The following is a 14,142-nucleotide window of genomic DNA, read 5'->3' as shown; positions in this document are numbered from 1 at the left end:
AGACACTGAGCCACCAAGCAGGGAGCATGCATGAGCTAGTCTGAGGCCCCGACACATATGTACCAGAGGACTACCCCAACTGGCCTCAGTGGGAGAAGATGTTCCTAACCCTCAAGCAACTTGAGATCCCAGGGAGTGGGAAGGCATAGAGAAGGTAGGAGGACATCCTCTTGGAAACAGGGAGGAAGAGGAATGGGATATGGAACTGTGAAGAGGGGGGACTAGGAGAAGGACAACAGCTGCACTTTAAAAAAATAAAAATAATAAAGAACCCAATAAAAGATTTAAAAAAATCAGGTTTGTTTATTTATTTTTACCCTTTGGTTTCAAAATTAATGGTAGCTTAGCTTTTTTTATCTTGTGGAATTTGAATTTTTATTTGCCAAAAATAAATATGCTCAATTATTTCTTCCCTAACACCTTAAAAAGCCACAACTCAGTGGCTTAAAACAATGATCTGCATCCAGATTGTTTTTAACTAGGTCAAGCTTCATCTTTCTTCCATGTCTTCTTTCTAATGGATTGGCTAAGAGCAATCTTTGAAGCTGTTTCTTTTCTGATTGGTTCTTCTCAATCTATCAAATGCCACACAAGTCAGTGTGCAACATGCCTTCTTCAGTGACAGGCACTTTGTAATAAATTTAGACACTGGAGAATTATTCCATTTTAGATCATGTATCATCTCCAGAACTTTTTGTTTGTTCATTCAGTTTTGATTTATTTTTAATTTTTTCCTGACTCCTCCAGGGCATATTAAACTGTTCCTACTAGACTTTTTTAGCTTCAATTTAGCATGTACCAACAAAAATGCTTTGTCATGAATTGTATTGCCATGTTATTTAGGCAAAATTCGTGTAGAACTTTAATGTTTGCATGTTTCCTTTTTCCAAAATATATTCTAACTCCTTGAATTCAGAATGATGTCCATTCCTCTTGGTGCTTAAGGCCTACCATGTGCCCAGCATTGTGTATAGTCCAGCTACCTGATTATACCATAAAACACTAAAGCTTCCAATTTTCCTTCAGTCAAGTCTTTGTCAGTAGATTTTGTTGCATTTCAGCCACTTTTCCCTCTATGTTGATTGCCTTATTTTCATAGTAATTCACTATTATGTTGAAAATGGATAGGATAAATTAGTAAGATGTCTAAATTAGTAAGATGTCTAAAGCTATTAGCTCATTACTTATCCACTTGCTTGCCAACAAAGTCCTGCCAAGTAAGGTGTTACTGACCATATATAATTTGTAATTAATATATTTGTTTTCAGAATGATAATATAATGCTGTAGACATTAAAAAGATTGTTATAGATTATAGGTATCAATATACCACTAGACATATAGGGGTCAGAATCACAGTATACAAATTCTTTGAGTGCTTAAGTCTCACCTCTATCAAATGAATACTGAGAATAAGAAAAGCACCTATATCCTAACTTACTGTGAAGATTCACTATATGAAAAATGCTTAGTATAATTCTCAGTATAAAGAGAAGATGATAGAAATATGGGTTGTAGTTTAGTAGTGATTGTTAAAACCAATACTACAATTTAAAACTACAAGGGATCTGAAATTATCAAGAGAACGAGAGTACAATTAAGCCTTTGTCTAACAAATTAGTGTTATCCTATGACCTACTTATATCAGGGCGATGCTCAAGGGTGACATTTTCACTGTATTCCTATTCTAGGAAGGCACCTGAGTCTTTTTTAAATTCTACTTTGTTATTCAATTTTAAGACATTCATGACTTCCCTTCTTTTGAAATGAAATGTACAAAAATGTTATTTAAATTTTGACTTTATATAAAAGATCTACTTCGCCTTCTCTGGGATAATAGATGGCATATATGCTAAAGTAGCAATTCAAATACTTATTGATAAATACACATTGAATGAATGGAAACTATGTTTTAGCTTTGATACTTGAGGTTTAGTACTGTTTTACACACCACAAGTATCAGTAAACTTAGAACAAATTGTTTAGGAAAGAAAATTTGCTATAGTAAACAATCCTATATTATTCTGCATGAACATCCAGAGAAAATAATGTAATAAATTGACCTCTTGAGAATTGACATGTTCTTAGAAACTTAGTTATTCTTACTTGTGAATTGAATCACTCAGCATTCTACCACGGAAATCATATTCCATGATAACTCTGAATTCACATTTGAGTCTTTAGTGTCTTCAGGGATTTATCCCCAAAGGAAACAAAAACTAAAAAAGATGACTGCATAAATCACACAATTTTGACTTGTCACTGAAGATAAATGACTTCTCATTTCAAAAGATAGGACACTGGCTTTTTGTGATAAATCTAGCTGAATGTTTTTTATTTATCATCTGAGAAAAATGCTTATGTTCTGTATTGATTGATGTTGGTCTTAGGTGTTTGTTATCCAGACTCCCTCTACTTTCTGGTCCACAACATTTGGCTGCTTTGTGTTGGTTGATGGTGGTCAAAGGTACTGCCGGCAGTAGAGGGAGTAAAGCCTCACCAAGATGCTAAGTCTTCACTTTCTGAAGAAGCAGAGAGTACAGCCTTCTCAGGGAAGACTGATAACCCAGCTAGCTCATTCTAGTCACTTTATTTAAACATCATACAACATTCATTGGGGCTGGAAAAGGTTCCAGTTACTAAAGTTATCTTGGTCTTACTCTTCATAAGAACAGACCAAAGACACAAATCTCAGTCCTTTTTTGACCATGTTCAGGCATAATCAAATGTAAGAACTGCAGGTTGGTGAGGAATGTCTTAGGGTTCAAGACTAGTGCAGCTGCAAGCTCTCACAAAAGCCAAGGGCAGACTTTCTAGACTACATTTTTTTCAATGTCCAAACCATTCCCACAACAAGTTCCCAAACCTATTGATTGGCTCAACATAGCAAAGGGTTTTGCTGTAGAAACATTTCATTCAACGCCAGACATAACGGGTTTTAATACACATACTGTACAATTCTGTTAGAAGCTATGAGGTAAATATCTGCCACAGTTTTCATAGAGGTTGCATAGATATTTCATATTACTTGTTAAATACATTTTCTGGTTCAAATATATTTAAATATCTAACTAATTTACATTAGACATTTTTATTGATAAATTTAAGATTCCTATATAGTTTCGTGCATGAATAATAAATTTAGTCAGATAGGAAATTGTTACATAATACCTATTTAAAATAAAACTTGACAAAAACAAATTCCAATCATTTCTGGTATATAGGCATCTAATATTATTATTATTATTTAAATTTATTATTACACAGATGTTAAGCAGTGGGTTTCAGAGTTAGGGTTCTTATTCTGATTTTACTGGATGTTTTGTAAAGGAAAAGCAAGTGAAATAATCTCTTCTGAGTTATTAAAATATAGATGAAAATAATATTTTAGGAAATGTAAAATTTTTTAAATATATGAAACTATTGCAATTTCATGAATTACTTATTTGTATAATGCATAATTCTTAGTTTTTGCCTATTTTAAGAAGCATGTAAAATATTAGTTGCTAGTCAAGTATTTTCTATAAGTTCAATGCATTCATCTTACTAACATACTTTTTTGATTTATTTTAGTTGTTCTAAAACAATACTTTATTTTTATTTCGTCTTTAAGGTATAGTTAATGCAAAAGCTACATTACATGCAAAACAAATCAAACAAAATATTCCAATCAATATTCACCTTTATTTTTTCTTAAGGCATATTTGGTAAAATGACATTAGGTAAAAGTTGCCCTCTAACAAACTTTGTGAATTGTAGACCACCCTTACAAGCAAATAAATATGGATAACTGAAAACCTTAAATATATAATTGGGTATTATTTGTGTATTAATGGAAAGTTAAAAGCAGTTTAAGAATTTATTCCTCTAATGTCTCCCATCACAACCTTGTCTGAAGAGGAACTACACTGCTGCATGGCTTTCCGGAGGATGGGGCCACTGCAGTATGGGTTCATTTTATTGGGCTTAACTGATGAGCCAGTCCTTGAAAGTCATTCTTTATCATCATTTTGTACGTCTACCTGGTGACTGTGTCTTGGAACCTCAGCACCATCCTTCCCATCAGAGTCTCTTCTCAGCTCCATCACCCCATGTACTTTTCCTCAGCCACTTTTTTTGGCTTCTGTTGACATAGGCATTTTCATCTTCTCTGTCACACCAATATGCTTGTCAACTTCCTGGTGGGAGGAGCAGTATCTCTCCCTACACTGGATGTGGCATCCGCTTGGTTCAGCTGTTTTCTTTGGTGCTATTGAATGTTTCCTTCTGGCTGCCATGGCTTATGATGGTTTGTGGCAATCTGCAACCCCTGCTTTATTCAACTAAAATGTCTACAAGTCTGTATCCAGTTGTATAGGGTCTTTATATTGGTGGGTTTTAATGCTTCCTCCTTTTAGTATTTTCCTTTTGTTTCTTTCCTCTTTTGTGGTCAAATAGTGTCAATCACTTTTCTGTGATTTACTCCTTTAGTTGAACTCACCTGTTCTGATAACAGTGTCCTCCTGATTCTTGATTCATTTTCTGCTGGCTCGATCATTTGTGATCACAGTGTTGATCATAGCCATTTCCCTATACCCTACATCCTCATCACCATCCTGAAGATGCGCTCCACTGTCTTGCCGATACAAGGCCTTTCCACCTGCCTCCCCTCACTGCAGTCACTTTGTTCTCTGGGACTGCTGCATTCGTATATATGATTTAATCCAGCTATTCCACAGACCAGAACAAGGTGGTGTCTCTGTGTTCTATATGTTAGTCCCCATGTTGAAACCCCTCATCTACAAGTCTCAGAATAATGAAATTAAGGTGCTCTGAAGAGACAGGTTGGTAAAACAATATTTTCTTAGAGACAGCTGTTATTTTGCAGAGTTATGTAGTAATAAGAGCCTCTTTGATATAATGTTAGGAAGTTTTGAGTTGAAAAAGAATGCTGAGAGTATTATCATGGACAAATTTTTACAATAAATATGTGGGATCAAATTTCATGTGACATCAGTAGAAGTTTCTTGAAACAATCAAATTAGTTTTTGAAATTAAGGGGCATGAATAATATAAATAAATTTCAAAATATGATTTTGAAATTATATTATATTTTCAAAGTTATTCATATTGAAGCATGTTGCAGGTTGGTCCTTATTGTTCAAAATCTAGGTATCATCATGAAAAACTACTGCCTATCATAATTTGCACTCTTGGAAATACTAAAGACATTCCAGAAATAGAGCCTAGTTAATTCTTACTGTAGGAGCCATATCATAGGCAGGGGTTTAGGTACTTAGAGACTTTGTAATCTTCTTTTTACTGGCTAGGAGGTAAGTACCTTTGTTCTTACATTCCTGCATGCAGGAAACAGAACATATCAATAAACCCACAATCCACCAGGACTGAGACCTGTAAAACTCTTATTGCCAGGACCAACACTTTTCTTTTTATTAGTTGATTATCTTAACTGTAGTATATTTGCTATAGTAACAGAAACCTCTTTAATACAGACTTCGATCTTTCATGCTGTGTTTGATTTAACATTGTTATCTTGAGATAAATCTGATAAATATATCCATCCAATTGAATGATAAGAAGCAAGAAGAGAGTAACATTCCCTGAAATATTGTAGAAAGGGTGATCTATAAGGACATACCTTGTAGACTCATAAAATTTCTGATCTGTGATCTCGGCCTCTGGTCATGGCCTAATTGTGGAATCTGTAGAAAAGACCATCTCAGATTTATCTGTTAATTTCTCTATCAACAATATTTTCTTATATTGTGAAATCTCCATACATTATAATATGAATATTGATTATATCCACACAGCACTATCTCCTTCTAACCTCATAGAATGCCCCCTCCATCTCCTCCCACTTAACTGCATTATCTTCTTTAAACATTATAAATCACTCTTTTTATTTGGAGGATTATAGTATAATTTTATACTCCATTTCTTCCCACCAAACATCCAAATATACCCCTACTTGCCCTTTCATATTTCAAAGCTACTTTTTTCTAATTTTATTAATAAGTTCTGAGTCCAATTATTGTTTAAATATGCACATGGGTATGTGAACATCTACTGGGTAAGAAGCATACCAACAGTCTTATTGCAAACTGAGAGTAACTCTCTATCCTCAAGAACCATCAGCTGTCAGTAGATCCTCTGACATACTTGTGACCACAGAGGCTCTTTGTCTTCCATTCCTGCTGGAATATGGATTGGCTTGACCTTGTTCAGGTAACCATACTAATTGGGCAGCAATCATGTTATATTTAGAAGGCAGAATTACACAGTGATTCTCTCTATCCACCAGTTCTTGCATTCTTTCCAACTCCCCTTCTGTGACGTTCTTAGTGAATTGTAAGATGGAGATTGGTATAGATGACACATGTTCGGGTGAACAAACAAGACTACTTTGATCAGCTATAGGCCTCTGCATTAACCACTATCCAGTTGAGTTTGGGTTGAGTAGTATGAGGGGGGAAAAGACAAAAACAGATCATAAACAAAAATAAAAACAAAACAAAGACAAAAATAAAAAGAGAGAACATAGCAGATGGATGTGCTAAGGTAGGGAGTATATAACAGAGTCCTTACTGGGAACCCAAAATCCTTCTAAGTATTGCAGCATGGCCTCAAATTCTTCTGGGACAGGGTACAGTTAGTTGTGTGAATTCTGTATTCATTCGTGCACATGCAAAAAAATAAATAAAACTTTTCTAACCAAGGTTGAAAACAATACAAACTTCTTCCCTCTGTTCATGACTCCTGCCTCCATGAACTTTTGGTCTGCATGCCCCTGGCCAAGTTCTGGCCTCCTGCCTGTGATAATCTGTGACATTCTATATCAGGAACAACAAGTGAGATTTGGTGCTTGAATTAGCAGGTTCCTGAATTTCTAGGAACCAAGAGAAACAAACCGAAACACTTTCCCAGAAGATTCAAGCTTATAAGTCTGACCATGAGATTGAGAAGGGGAACATTTTAGAAAGATCTCATGACTTTGGAGCATCATGGAATTTAGCTTAGAAAGACTTTGAAGACTTCAGAGCCATACCCTGCTCTGCATGTTGAGGATATTTTGTATGTTGTTCAACTGAAATTGTGATAGCCTTCCAAATTTCAAATTATATTTCGAAATTCTGACATGTAAGGCACTATATTTTTTTAATTTTAGAAACAATAATATTTATTATTTTGGTTGTTATTTATTTGTTTATTTTATTCTTTAATTTTTTTTTACATTCCAGACTTTATTCCCCTTTCAGTCCACCCTCCAACTTTTCCACATCCCACACCTCCTCCCCACTCCATCTCTAAGAGGATGTCCTCAATTTAGGCCTGCCCCTAAGCCCCCCCATCCCACCGGACCTCCCCACCCCCTGGGTGCCAAGTCTCTGGAGGGTTAAGTGCATCTTCTCTGACTGAATCCAAACCCAGCAGTCTTCTGCTGTATATGAGTTAGGGGTCTCATATCAGCTGATCTATGCTACCTGGTTGATGGCTCAGTGTCTGAGATCCCTGAGGGCCAAGTTAGTTGAGACTGCTGGTCTTCCTGTAGAGTCACCCTCCTCCTCAGCTTCTTCCAGCTTTTCCCTAATTCAGTCACAGGGGTCACCAGCTTCTGTCCATTGGTTGGGTGTAAATATCTGCATCTGACTCTTTCAGCTGCTTCTTGGGCCTTTCAGTGGACAGTCATGATAGGCCCCTGTTTCTAAGCACAACATAGCATCAGTAATAGTGTCAGGCCTTCAGGCCTCCCCCTGAGCTAGATCTCAATTTAGGCCTGCCCCTGGACTTCTTTTTCCTCAAGCTCCTCTCCATTTTTTTTCCTACAGTTCTTTCAGACAGGAACAATTCTGGGTCCAAGTTTTTGACTGTGAGATGGCAACCCCATCCCTCCACTTGATGCCCTGTTTTTTTACTGGAGAAAAGCACTATTCTATGCCACTGGGGTTGTAAATGAGAAACACTCAAATCGGAACTTGTTTTCTTTTTATTTTCTTTTTAAAACTAATCTTTCCACTCATTTACATCTCAAATGATACCCACTTCCCAGTTACCCCCTCCACTCCCATCCCTTCATATCCCACTACCCAGCTACCCCCCCACAAGTCCCACATTGCATATCTGCCCTCCTACCTAGAATTTGCCTGAATGAGAGTGCTCCGCCACCCACACTCTCCCACCCCATCACGCTAACATCACTCTATGCTGGGGTACTAACACACACACACACACACACACACACACACACACACACACACCATGGGACCAAAGGCCTCCCCTCCCGTTGCAGTCAGACAAAGCCATCCTCAGCTACATATGAATCTGGAGCCATGGATCCCTCAAGATACACTCCTTTGTTGGTGGTCTAGACTCTGGGAGAACTGGGTGGTAAGGTCAGCCTATGTTGTTTTTCTAACAACATAAGGGGTTGCAATCCCCCTCCTCTCCTCCAGTCCTTCTGCCAGCTCCCCCACCAGGTTCTCTGAGCTCTGTCTGATGGTTGGCTCCAAGCATCCACATCTGCATTGGTTAGTTGCTGGCTGGACTTCCTCAGGACCCACCACACTAGGCTCCTGTTAGCAAGCACCTCTTGACCACGGCAACACTGTTGGATTTGGGGATTGCAGACTTGATGTGTCCCCAGATAGGGCAGTCCTGGGCTGGCCCTTCCTTCAATCTCTGTTCCAATTTTTGTCCCTGTTCTCCCTTTAGACAGGAACATTTCTAGTTAAAAACTTTGAGATGGATGGGTATCCCCATCTCTTGACTGGGGTCCATGTTTATCTGCTGGAGGAGGTCTTTACAGGATCTATCTCCCCCTTCTCTGTGCATTTCAGCTAAAGACATCCCCATTAGGTCCTGAGAATCTCACCTTTCCCTGGTGTCCAGGATGCTCCAGTGGTTATCCCCAGTTCCTCATCCCCCCTGCTACATACTTTGTTCGATTTCCAAACCCTCTGTAGCTCTCTCACATCTACAGATCCTTATGCTATCACCCTTATTTCATCCCCTTTCTTTCTCCCTCCCCAATGTCCTTTCCCTCCACCTCTCACAATCATCCTCCTTTTTATCTCCCTCAATGCAGAACTGAAGCATCCACACCCTGGTCTTCCTTCTTTCTACGCTCCATGTGTTCTCTGGGTTGTATAATGGGCATTGTGGGATTTGGGGCTAATATCCACTTCTCAGTGATTATATACTGTGTACGTTCTTTTGTAACGGGTTTATCTAAGAATGATATTTTCTAGTTCCATCCATTTCCCTGCAAAACTCAGGATGTTCTCATTCTTAATAGCTGATTAGTATTCCATTGTTTATGTAACACATTTTCTGTATCCATTCTTCTGTTGAGGGACATCTGGGTTGTTTCCTACTTGTATGTATTATAAATAAGGGTACTAAGAACATAAGGGAATGTGTGTCCTTGTTATATGTTGTATCATGTTTTGGGTATATGCCCAGGAGTGGTATAGATGGGTCTCAGGTAGAACAATTTCCAATTTTCTCAGGAACTGCCAGACTGATTTCCAAAGTGGTTGTACCAGCTTGGACTACCACCAACAATGGAGGAGTGTTCCTCTTTCTCCACATCCTCACCAATATCTGCTGGCACCTGCATTTTTAATCTTAGCCATCCCCAGTGCCCAAGTATTTGAGGCTCTTTCCCACTTTCTCTTCTATTAAATTCAGCTTATCTGTTTTTATGTGGGAGGTCCTTGTTCCACTTGGACTTGAGTTTTCTGCTAGGAGAGAAGAATGAAACAATTTGCATTCTTCTACATGCAGACTGCCACGTGAACCAGAACCATTTGTTGAAAATCCTTTTTCCCCACTGGATGGTTTTAGCTTCTTAGTAAAAGATCAAGTGACCATAGGTGTGTGGATTCATTTTTGGGTCTACAATTCTATTCCATTGATCTACTTGCCTCTCTATATACCAATACCATGCCATTTTTTAATCACTATTGCTCTATAGTATAGCTTGAATTCAGGGATGGTGATTTCCCTAGAAGTTCTTTTATTGTTGAGGATAGCTTTCTCTATCCTAGGGTTTTTGTTGTTCCAAATGAATTTTCAAATTGCTCTTTCTAACTATGAAAAATTAGTTGTAATTTTGATGGGGATTGCATTAAATCTGTAGATTGCTTTTTGCAAAATGGCCATTTTCACTATATTAATCCTGCCAATCCCTGATCATGGGAAATCTTTCCACCTTCTGAGATCTTCTTTGATTTCTTTCTTCAGGGATTTGAAGTTCTTGTCATACAGATCTTTCACTTGCTTGCTTAGAGTCACACCAAGATATTTTATACTATTTGTGACTATGTGAAGTGTGTTTCTTCCTTAATTTCTTTCTAGCCTGCTCATCCTTTAGCAGAGGAAAGTGAATGATTCATTTGAGTTAATTTTATATCCAGCCACGTTGCTAAAGTTGTTTATCAGCTGTAGGAGCTCTCTGGAAGAATTTTTGGGGTCACTTATGTATATACTATCATATTATCAGCAAATAGTGATATCTTGACTTCCTCCTTCTCAATTTGTATCTCTTTTATCTCTTTGTTGTCTACTTGCTCTGTGTTAGAACTTCCAATACTATATTGAATAGGAAGGGAGAGAGTGGGCAGCTCTGTCTAGTCCCTGATAGTGGGATTGCTTCAAGTTTCTCTGCATTTAGTTTGATGTTGGCTACTGGTTTGCTGTTTATTGCTTTTACTACGTTTAGGTATTGCCCTTGAATTCCTGATCTTTCTAAGCCTTTTTACCAGGGTTGGGGAGATGGCTCAGCGTTTAAGAGCACTGGCTGTTCTTCCAGAGGTCCTGAGTTCAATTCCCTGCAACCACATGTGGCTCGCACTCACAGTCATCTGCAATGAGTTCTGCTGCCCTCCTCTGGCGTGGAGGTGTACATGCAAAGAGAGCACTCATATAACTAAATAAATCTATCTTTAAAAAAAATACTTTTACCTTGAAAGGGGGTTGAATTTTGTCAAATGATTTCTCAGCATCTAATGAGATAATCATGTGGGTTTTTTTCCTTTGAATTTGTTTATATAGTGAATTACATTGATGAATTTCCATATATTGAACTATCCCTGAATCCATGGAATCAAACCTACTCGATCATGATGGATAATGGTTTTAATTTGTTCTTGAATTTGGTTTGTGAGAATTTTTGAGTATATTGGCATCAATATTCATAAGAAAAATTGATCTGTATTTCTCTTTCTTTGATGGGTCTTTTTGTGGTTTAGGATTCAGTGTGACTGAGGCTTTATAGAAAAAATTAAGTAGTGTTCCTTCTGTTTCTATTTTGTAGAATAGTTTGAGGGGTATCAATATTAGATATTCTTTGAAGGTCTGATAGAATTTTGTGCTAAAACCATCTGGCCCTGGGATTTTTTGGTTGGGAGACCTCTAATTACTGTTTTTATTTCCTTGGGTTTGTGAGAATTTTTGAGTATATTGGCATCAATATTCATAAGAAAAATTGATCTGTATTTCTCTTTCTTTGATGGGTCTTTTTGTGGATTAGCATTCAGTGTAACTGAGGCTTTATAGAAAAAATTAAGTAGTGTTCTGTATGGGACTGTTTGGATGTTTTATCTGATCCTGATTTAACTTTGGTACCTGATACCTGTCTAGAAATAATCCATTCCGTACAGGTTTTTGGGTTTTGTTGAGTATTATAGAGTTTTGTAGTAGGAGCTGACTATTTTTTGAATTTTCTCAATTTCTTTTATTAGGTCTCCCTTTTCATTCCTGATTTTGTTAATTTGGATACTGTTTCTGTGCCCTCTAGCTAGTCTGGCTAAGAGTATATCTATCTTGTTGATTTTCTCAAAGAACCAGACCAAAGAACTAGTTTTTCTGATTCTTTGTATAGTCCTTTTTTTCTACTCGGTTGATTTCAGCCCTCAGTTTGATTATTTCCTGCCATCTACTCCTCAGGTATATTTGCTTCTTTACTCTAAAGCTTTCAGATGAGCTATAAAGCTGCACAAGGTGTAGTCTCAATTTCTTGTGTGGAGGCACTCAGAGGTATGAGTTTCCTCTTAGCACTGTGTTCATTGTGTCCCTCAATTTGGATATGTTGTGCCTTCATTTCAGTAATTCTAGCGTCTTTAATTTCTTTCTTTATTTTCTCCCTCACCACATTATCATTCAGTATATAGTTGCTCCCAGCTTCCACATTATATGGGCTTTCTGTTGTTTTCATATTGAAGACGATCCTGGTGATCCAACAGAATACATGATTAATTGTTGTTCTTGTGTCTGTTGAGGTTTATTTATTATTCTAGTATATGGCCAATTTTGAGAAGGTACCATGAGGTGCGGAGAAGGTATATTCTTTTGTTTCATGTGAAATGTTCTGTGAGATATATGTTAAAACCATTTGGTTATAACTCTTTTAGTTTCCTGTCTCTTGTTTAGTTTCTACTTCCATGGTCTGTCCATTGCGGGGTGAGTGGGGTGTGGAAATCTACTATTGTTGTGTAGGTATGTGTGCTTTGAGCTTTAGTAACATTTCTTTTACAAATGTGGATTGGCCTTGCATTTAGGGGCATAGATATTCAGAATTAAGAGTTCACCTTGGTGGGTTTTTTCTTTGATGATTATGTGGTGTCCTTCATTGTCTTTTTTGATAACTTTTTGGTTGAAAGTTATTTTGTTGGATAATAGGAATGGCTACTCAGATTGTTTCCCAGGACTATTTGCTTGGAAAATTTTTTTCCAATCTTTTCCCTGATGTAATGTGTCTGTTTCTGACTCTAAGGTATGTTTCCTGTATGCAGCAAAATGCTGGATCATGTTTATGTATCCAGACTGTTGCCCATATAATTTTTATTGGGTGGTGAGTCCATTGATGTTGAGAGATATCAATTGCTGCTTCCTGTTATTTTTTTTTGTTAGGTGGAATTATGTTTGTATGTTTCTTTTCTTTTGGTTCTTGAAAGATTAATTTCTTGCTTTTTCTTGGGTGTCTTTTGGCTCCTTGTATTGGATTTTTCCTTCTATTATACTCTGTAGGGCTGGTTGTGGAAAGATATTGTTTAAATTTGGTTTTGTCTTGGAATGCCTTGGTTTTCCATCTATATGATAATTGAGAGTTTTGCTGAGTATAGTAGTCTGGACTGGCGCATTTTTTTCTCTTGAATTCTGACATCTTCCAGGATCTTTGACTTTGAGTCTCTGTTGAGAAGTCTGGTGTAATTCTAATAAGTCTGCCTTTATATGTTGTATTTGTCGATTTTCCTTTACTGCTTCCCTGGTTTTTGTGGAGGGGAGTCCCAGTATGCAGGATTTTGGAGTGGGGTTTGGGTCTTCTCTGTGGAGCAGGGTGTGCCAGGAATACCTGGGGAGTTGAGCTGCAACTGGATTGTGGGCTGGATGGAGGGTCAACACCAGGCTCTGGTTTCTGGCATAGGTGTTAACAGGAAGGTGTGTGGGTGGGGAATCTTGCAACTTATTTTCTAGAATAGGAACCAAAAAGAATTATAAGTCTTGTTTAAATAGTATGGTCAAAACGACAAACAAAACACATAAAAACAAAAAAAAACAATTGAACATGGGAGATTCATAAGCTAAGGCAAGGATATTCAAATATATTGGATTCCCTAAACATAGTAGAGACCTTGCAGAATGTCCTCAAATTCTTCCCTAACAATGTGCTACTATTTCTGTGCAAACCAGTTGTGTGAATTCAGCACTCATTCATAAGTATGTGATTCACTTTTGAGTTTTCAGTTGCCACAATCACAGTATTAATTTTTTAATCAAACCCATGGAGACCACAACTAGTCAAACTAATAAACATTAGGTTTAACATAAAATATGATTTAAATAATAATCGTCTGTGAATATCCATAAAAAAAATGGCGCTATCAGAGAGTGGGGTGGGCAAAAAGGAAACTACTACGCAAATATCCTGTCTCATATGTAGGGAAGAATGTGAAAATTAGGAAAATACTACCTACATGGTCTGTATGTTTAATGTGCTTTGAGGTAGGTGGAGCAAAAGGAAAACATGGGGATTACCTTGGAGATATGATATTGATAGACATCACACACATCTTCTCAGGAGAAGAAAAAATGTGAATATCAATCAATGCACAGAAAGAGAACTACAGAGCTGTAATATGAA

The sequence above is a fragment of the Rattus rattus genome, chromosome 2 (assembly GCF_011064425.1).
Source record: "Rattus rattus isolate New Zealand chromosome 2, Rrattus_CSIRO_v1, whole genome shotgun sequence".
Lineage (NCBI taxonomy): Eukaryota > Metazoa > Chordata > Mammalia > Rodentia > Muridae > Rattus > Rattus rattus.
This window is presented reverse-complemented; position numbering follows the sequence as displayed.